Source organism: Balaenoptera acutorostrata, chromosome 2 (genome assembly GCF_949987535.1).
Source record: "Balaenoptera acutorostrata chromosome 2, mBalAcu1.1, whole genome shotgun sequence".
Taxonomy (NCBI): domain Eukaryota; kingdom Metazoa; phylum Chordata; class Mammalia; order Artiodactyla; family Balaenopteridae; genus Balaenoptera; species Balaenoptera acutorostrata.
In genome coordinates, this window is record NC_080065.1 from 164,327,917 (window position 1) to 164,336,145 (window position 8,229).

The 8,229-nt window shown below is 59.0% G+C and overlaps 1 pseudogene; it reads left to right on the top strand.

The window, feature by feature from the left end:
- The first annotated feature begins 740 nt into the window (after positions 1-740).
- On the top strand, positions 741-5,468 carry LOC130707195 (dipeptidase 2-like; annotated as a pseudogene).
- The last annotated feature ends 2,761 nt before the right edge of the window (positions 5,469-8,229 follow it).

Genomic DNA, 8,229 nt, shown 5'->3' on the forward strand with positions numbered 1-8,229 from the left:
GAACCTATACTTCTCCACGAGGCCAGGCCTTCCATGCTGAAGTAGGAGGGATCCTGGCCAGAAGGTCGGCCAGCAGCTCTGGGAGGAAGGTTGCTGCGATGGGGGCTCTGCTGCCATGGAAATGACTTCATTTCCTTCCACTCAAATAGCCTACTGACTGGGTTCCTGCTCTGTTGAGGAAAAGGGTCGTTGACTCTCCCCAGAAGGGGTTCAGTTCACATCCCAAAAGTCCCTCTCTTCAGGCCCTGGGGAGGTGTAGCAGCTCCTGAGGGCGATCTTTCCTGAGGCTGGCTGACAGAAGTGGGGGGGGGGGGTCCTGAGAGTTCCCGGGTGCTGGTTGAAGTCCCCAGAGAATGGTCATGCAGGCTGGGGAGTCAAGTAGGTGGAGAGAGAAGGTCGGGGGCAGAGGGCCCCTTCCTGAATCCAGAGCTCACAAGGTTCCCCCATTTCCAGAAACTCTCTCTTCCCCCACACCAGCCCACATGGCCCCATACCAGGAAACCGGGAGCCCAGAGCACCTGTGGCCGCAGAGACACTGGCACGCAGCCCTCGGAGTGGGCGGGGCCGGCTGCAAGCAGATGGGGACGCGGTGTGCTCCCGGGAGGCCTCGGGCTGAAGGTGGCCCTCTGAGAGAAGCGGCCCAGCTTGGCCAGGAAGGTTAGAGGCGGGGGAGAGCAGCCTAGGGCGCCCCCTCGGAGCAGTGGGAGTGGGAAGAGGTGCAGGGGCGGAGGGAACCCGCGATGGGAGGCGAGTGGGCTCTCAGCAGAGGCCAGCTTAGCCCGCGGGAGCTGCCTCGGAGCAGGGGGCGGGAGGGCAGTGCCGCCCCGGGGCTGCCGGGCTTCGCGGATCGCGGCTCTCCGCACGCGGCTCTCCGCACACGGCTCGCAGGGCCCTGTGACTCTGTATCCCCTCCCTCACCCCGCCCCCCTCGCGAGGCCGCGCCGCTGGCTGGCCTGTGTGGACGGGCACAACCCCATCGCTCGCCCCTCTCACACCCGCCTCTGCCCACCTGCCTGGCCCTGCGCAGCTTGCGGCCCAGGGGCCTCGAAGGTCCCCGCGTGCTCAGCCAGCGGCCTCTGCTGTGTCTGCTGCTGCTGCTGCTGCGTCTGCTGCTGCGGCCGGGAACCCGCGTCCAGACCACGCCGGGCACCTCCAGCACCCTGAGTCCGCGGGAGCGCACGCGGGCCCTGAGGCGGGCCTTCCCGCTTGTGGACGGGGGGCTGCAGTGTGTGCGGGCTGGTGGGGGCCGGTGGGGGCCTAGCCTGGCCCTGGACAGGGGAGGAGGTCCGGAGCATGCAGAGCTAGTGGGGAGGCTCCCTCACACCACCCCTGGATGTCCTCTCCATCATCTACGGATGCCCTTCCCCTTCTCTGTCATCCCCTCCCTGGTGGGAACCCCTCAGCCCAGGCCTCAGCTGCTCCTAGTATAGTCTGTGTGACAGTGTGAGGTGGGGGACCCCCCCAGCTGGCCCAGGCCAGGCAATGTGTCCTGCCTGATCCCAAGACCTAAGGAGCCCACCCATTTGCCTTGACCTCCCTCCAGCCACAACGACATGCCCCTGGTCCTGAGGCAGTTTTACCACAATGGGCTACAGTACGTTAATCTGTGCAATTTCAGCCATGGCCAGACCAGCTTGGACAGGCTGAAAGACGGTCTCGTGGGTGCCCAGGTACCAAAGGGACACACAAGGTGCCACCATGGCTGCTGGGGAATGTGGGGCAGTTTGGGGGCCTCAGAGACCACAGGTGAGTCACATTGGAACTAAGTTACCATAGTGACCTAGAAACTGCCATGCCATGGATGCTGGGGGCTACAGGGGTCACAGTGAGCCAACCTGACGGGCATCCGAGTACCACAGAAAAAGCAACGCATTCCATGTGACTTCTGGGCACAGTGAGTGCTGTGCCAGCTGAGGAGGCTATGAGAAGCCCAAGGAGTTCCAAAGCCCAAACCAAGCCCTGGCCTTCCCTCAGTTCTGGTCAGCCTACGTCCCATGCCAGACCCACGAACGGGATGCTGTGCGCCTCACCCTGGAGCAAATTGACCTCATCCGCCTCATGTGTGCCTCCTATTCTGAGCTGGAGCTTGTGACCTCAGTTAAAGGTAGACGGGGGACTTCCCTGGTAGTCCAGAGGTTAAGACTCTACGCTTCCACTTCAGGGGGCTTGGGTTTGAGCCCCGGTGGGGGAACTAAGAGCCCTCATGCTGCGCGGCACGGCCAAAAAAAAAAGAAAAGGTAAACAGACTGGTGGTGGTAGGTGCTAGGGACTTCAGTAAGCTACCCCTGCCTCTGAAAATGACCTACCTGCCCCCAGCTCTCAACAATACCCGGAAGTTGGCTTGCCTCATTGGTGTGGAGGGCGGCCACTCACTGGACAGTAGCCTCTCCATCTTGCATACCTTCTGTGCGCTGGGTGTGCGCTACGTGACACTCACCCACACCTGGAACATGCCCTGGTGAGCGCAGTGCAGATGGTAAGGGCCAGTGAGGCAGGGATCTGCCCAAGATCACGCTGGGGCCCAAAGCAAGTTTACCCCTGGGATCCGGCCCTGAACCTGGGGTGGGGAGGGGAATGGAGGTTCGCAGAACAAGACTGAATCCCCAGAAGGGCCCTCCTACTGCCAGGCACAGCCCAGTTTGGGTCCCTCCTCTTGCACCAGGGAGTTGCAGGTGTAGACAGTTCGACAGAACCTCTTTCTAGGCTCTTGTAGCCAAGTCATGGCCACCAGTCAGACGGCCTCCTGGCCATCCTGCAGGGCACAGAGCTCAGCAAAGGGTATCCACCCCTTCTACAGCAATGTCAGTCGGCTGACCGGCTTGGGCGAGGTAAGGACCCGGGTTCCATACCCTGCCCCACATGAATGTACAGCCCCGCCTGTTCCCTACAGATAAATGCACACAAGGTAAATGCAGCCCTGATGCCCTCTCCCCATCCTGTCCCTGCAGAAGGTGGTGGCAGAAATGAACCGCCTGGGCATGATGGCGGACTTGTCCCATGTCTCGATGCTGTGGCACGGCGAGCCCTAGAAGTGTCACAGGCACCTGTCATCTTCTCCCACTCAGCTGCCCGGGGTGTGTGCAAGAACACTCGGAATGATCCTGATGATATCCTGCAGCTTCTGGTGAGAGACTGCCCTGGCCCTCAAACCTAAAGCAAGAGGTTCAAACCGGGAGCCCTTGAACCTGAGCCTCTTCTCCCTCAATTTCCTCAAACCCCAGGTTAAATATCTTCTGCCCCCAAAACCCACGGTCCACAGCCCCTGAACTCTTGAGCCCTAGGTGGGGGTCTAGGTGCTAAGATACTCCACCAAACCCGGAAACCCAGGGCCAAGACACCACCCAGACCAGGGCTGCGGCTCCTCCATTCACACAAACCCAGAGAGGAGACGACTCTGACCTCAACACCTTCCTCACAGGGGCCGAGAGAGGGAACAGGCAGCTGGCTGTGCTGGGGGCCAAGCTGACTGTCCACCGGTCCGCCCCTGCAGAAGAAGAACGGTGGCATCGCGATGGTGCCCTTGTCCGTGCGGGTGCTGCAGTGCAACCCGTTAGCCAACGTGCCTACTGTGGCAGGTGAGCCTCACCCTGGGCTCTCTGAAAACTCTGATTTGGAGCTGAAGCTGGCTCCAAACTTGGGGAGGACTTCAGAAGAGCCCCAGTGGTTTGACCCACCTGTTGGCAATAGGTACAGCTCCCAAACACCCAATAACGGACGGTACACAGCACCTTGGTGCCATGTGGAACTGGAGCCACGGAATCAAAACTGCGGTACTGATGGGTAGCAGGGAGGCTGTCAGACACAGAGCCCGGGCGCTGCCCATCTGTGCCTCTGCAGGGGCTCCTAAAGCGCACTGCCCCTACCTCTGGCCAAGGGACTGGACAGCTCCTTAGGTCTCTGGGGTCTTCATCAGTTGTACTCTTGTTCCTCTCTCATCCTCCACACCCGGGGAAAGGAGCCCCCACAGGTTCTCAAGGAGACTGGGAGGCAGGGTGAATCGTGGGTGGGAAATGGCCCAAACAGGGGGCTCTGGGGTCCACTCCAAATCTGAAGTCCAGTCTACAGCCAGCTGGGATCACTTCAGATCAAACCTCAGGGCCCTCGAGTTGGTACTCTCGGTGCCAGGCCACGAAGGAACTGGCCTGGTTGGCCTACAGGCTGCAAAAAGGGGAATAAACAGAGGCCAGTCATCACCCCCACCCCTGCCCTGGAAGCCCCACACTGCTGACTTCCCATGCTTCAGATCACTTCGACCACATCAGGGCAGTCACTGGATGCAAGTTCATCGGGATTGGCGGAGATTATGACGGGGCTGGCCGGTGAGTGCTTCCCCATGGCTTGTCTCGGGCTGGCTGGGCAGCAGTGGGGCTTTCACAGCCACCGTGCCCACCACACTGTGGTCCTCATGGCCTTGGCCATAGCCTCAGGTGTGCTGGCCCAACTGGTATCTCCCCTCTCCCAGGGTCTGCTTCCTGGGCTCTCCTGTTTGGCCCTACTCTAGGTCATCATATTTGTCTAAAACACCACACAGAGCTCATCTGCCCAGCACCTGCGCCCATCCAGTGCCAGCAGACCCACGGCCTCTGAGCAGACTCTTAGCAAGGTCTGGGCTGGGCTGACCATCCTCTCTGCCTGCAGCTGGGTCTGTGCATGCGGGGTGGGGGGGGGGTGTCAACCCAGTTCTTAAAAAGCTTTTCTTCTTTTTACAAGTGGAGGCAAAAATTGCATCCAGTGAAAGGCATAGATCTTAACAGTACAATTCAATGACTTTTGACGAATAGTCGAGGCGCTTTTGGGGCATTCCTCTGAAGGATGAAGAGCAGGAGTGAATCATTTACTCTCTCCAAGTCTCCATTTTCCATATCTGACCAGGGCTGGGGGTCAGTGGACTCTGGACACATAGGGCTTTGGTTCTGACTCAGGACCAGGGAACAGGTCTGAGGCCCAATAGCTGGCTGGCTGGCGGCCACACAGGTTCCCACAGGGGCTGGAGGACGTGTCCATATACCCGGTACTGATAGAGGAGTTGCTGAGGCGTGGCTGGAGTGAGGAAGAGCTCTGGGGTGTGCTTCGAGGAAACGTGCGGTGGGTCTTCAGACAGGTGGAACAGGTATGCTGGGCTGGGCAAAAGAGTAGCTCTGAGCAGGTGATCTGAGCAGGTGTACGTGGGCGTGCTGTGAGAGGTGCTGCCCGCTGACTGCCGCCTCCAGGTACGGGAGGAGAACAAGGGACAGAGTCCCTTGGAGGATGAGTTCCCAGATGAGCAGCTGGGCAGCTCTTGCCGCTCCATCCTCCCACGTCTGCATCAGAGAGAGGATCTGGCTCCAGGCCAGAAACTAACCAGCGCTGCGGTTCGTGGGAACCCCATTTTGTCACCTAAGTGGTCATTCTCAAAATCTTGCCCCCACATGGGCCCAGGCCTCACAGTTATTGCTGCCTTCCCAGTCCTCATTGTTTGGCTCTGGTGATCCAGCTAATCCTGCCAGATGTCACTTTGGCAGCCACAGATACCCCACAAAGTTTCCTTGCATGCGAGCACAAACATTTCCTATGTATTATTCTTTTCTGATAATTCTTTCAATGTATCCCTTCTGGCTTTGTGCAAAGCGATTCTTTGTTTTGTACACGGGGACCACATCTGGGAAAACATTGCCACACCCTCATAAGTTACAGGGGGAGACCCGAACTGGCCAAGCCATGACAGGAGCTCGCCGCTGCTGAGCTCTACAGATCCCGCCCCTTCCACACAGTTCGCCAATTCCGCGGCGAGCTCATCTTTCTTGATGTTCTTCCCTTAGGAGACGTGTACAATGCAGCAGGAGTCTCAACCCGTTCCCTGTGGTCACTTGTGCTAGATGGAGCTTTGCAGTGTTCTGTGCCGGCCGTGGGCCGCTGGTGGAACACTGTGTGACAACTGCCTGCACAGGACTTCGCGGATAATGAAATGTCTGTCTTCCCAGCCTGACGCTGCTGAAAACCACACTTCCCAGAGAAGGAGAGAGATCCAGCTGGTCCACACCTGCATCCACATTTGTTGACATGTGCAGATGGCGGCAGGCTCTAGCAGGACCCACATCAGCCTAAATTCAAGAACTCGGGTGCCAGCCCTTGACAGCAGCTGAAGGGGGGTTTACAAGAGATGCAACCTCGAACCATACCCTAGTCTGAATCAGAGGTGTTGTTGGAAGAAATAGGCCGTTGTGTCACTTTCCCGAAGAGTTTGGCCACGAGAAAAGTCCCCCAGAGCCCGGCACTGTGGGAGAGGCCTCACCCACAGAGCAGGGCAAGTGTCCCAGGCAGGGTGCTCCGCGCCCGGCACCCCGCCAACGCAGCAGGAAGGTGCCCCCCCTACGCCCCAGACAACGGGAGCTCTCCCTTCCTCAATAATTGAGCTTCTCATCCAAAAGAGGTTCTCTTCCCACCCAAACATTAGAGCTTCTAAATATTTCAGGATCCCTGGGTTGTAGAGGGTCACTCGCCGTGCCCTTTGGATAAATGAAGCCAACGGCAGCTGCTTCTGGGCTGGCCTTGAACAAAACCATCAAGATGGAAAATCTCTGCTCCTGCCCTCCCTCCCGTCACCCCCCGTCAAGCCTTTCCTGCTGCATGCAATGACCCGGCTCTTTTGTGAGCAGGTGAAGAACACCCACGGTGCGTGCAGTTCTGTGGTCCCTGCAGAGATGAGGTGGGTGCGGGGGACCCTCAACCATGCTGGCCTCTGCTGCCATCCCCAGGGCCCTTGATACAGGCTTCAGCACAGCACAGCCAGCCTCAGGAGGCCTGTGGGACTACTGGGGCCCCGGCGGCGATCCCCTGGATGTTCCTGGGAACGCTCCCATGACTCCAAGGCGAGCCCTGCCAGCACCCAACTCCACCAAGCTGGCACTCCTTACCTTTTCCGGATTCCGTTCGCAGCCCCCTCCTCATACGCATTCTCAAAGCTTCCAAGGGGGGTGACCCCACTTCTCTGCTACAACTCCACCCTGAAGGCAGCCCCCGCCTGACAGCACCGCCCGCCCCCCCGGCAGGGCAGCCCTCAGTAGCTGCCCCTCCACGTGGACTGTCCGTTCCCAGGTCCCACGCCAGCCCGCCGAGGGGTGGAGCCTCCAGGAGAGCCACTGTCCACTCGCACTGCCCCAGCATCACCACCGTCACTTGCATCCACTCTACACTTGCCTCCTGTGTGCTTCCCCACCCCGGTCCCCTGCGTGGGTCCCCCGCTGCGCGTACACAAGCCTGTGCAGAGACAGAGCACAGCCACCAAGTCTGAGCCTCGCCGCTGACGTCTGTGCTTGGAGAGGCTGGAGGAAGCTGCTCCCCAGTCGGCTTCACCGCAGGGTCCTGGTACCCAGTCTGCCTCCAGCAGGGAGGTGATGGGACCCCACGGAAGGATGCCCAGAAGCTCTCCCGGCCTGCGGGGTCTGGGGCTGTTCAGCTCTCTAATGCTGGGTCCTTCGGAGATAGTCTTCAGTCACCTGCCTGGGCACCCCATCCCCTCTGAAGATACAAACTAAACCTCCTCCAGGGTCTTGGCCTGGAGGGAGGAGCCGCCCAGGGTCAAAGCCCATCCCTCTCTCTTCCCACCTCTAGACCTGTGGGAAGGGCTCAGGCTAAACTCCCGCTGCCTCTTCTCTCAAACCCTCAAGTGATAAGAGGAGAGGTATGTCTGTCCACCTTGCAGGGTCCTTACTCCGCCTGCCAGTAGGTGACATGGTCCTGGAGGTTCTTAAACTGCCAGTCTCACTCTCTTAGCCTCAGAGTTACACACGCCCAGGAAGGACCCCGGGTACATGGCCTCCTGTTACTCCCAACTCTACTCCTGAGCGTCAGGGTTAGCTGACAGCAGGGGACAACCCATTTCAGGGATTTCTCATTTCCAAGGGCTCTTGAATGCAGAAAGAGCCCTAAGAGTCAAAGGAATTTGGCTCCAGTGGTGAAGTTACAAGTCATCTGGCAAACACTCACAGCTGGAGGGCCAACTAAGCACCCCCTTAAATCTCACCACACAGACTCTGCTGATCCGGGCTGGCCGGTGTGGTTCTCCTAAGGTTGCTTGTGCTATCGATCATCTTGCTGTACCTCCCAGTTAAAGATACAGCCTTAGGAAGATGGCTGGACCCAGACCATCAGGCAATCATATTTACCCATTGACCTACCCTCTTCCTCCCTCCTTCCTCCCTCGCTTTGGAAGCTTTAGCGAAACATATTTCACTTCCTACTTTACAATGA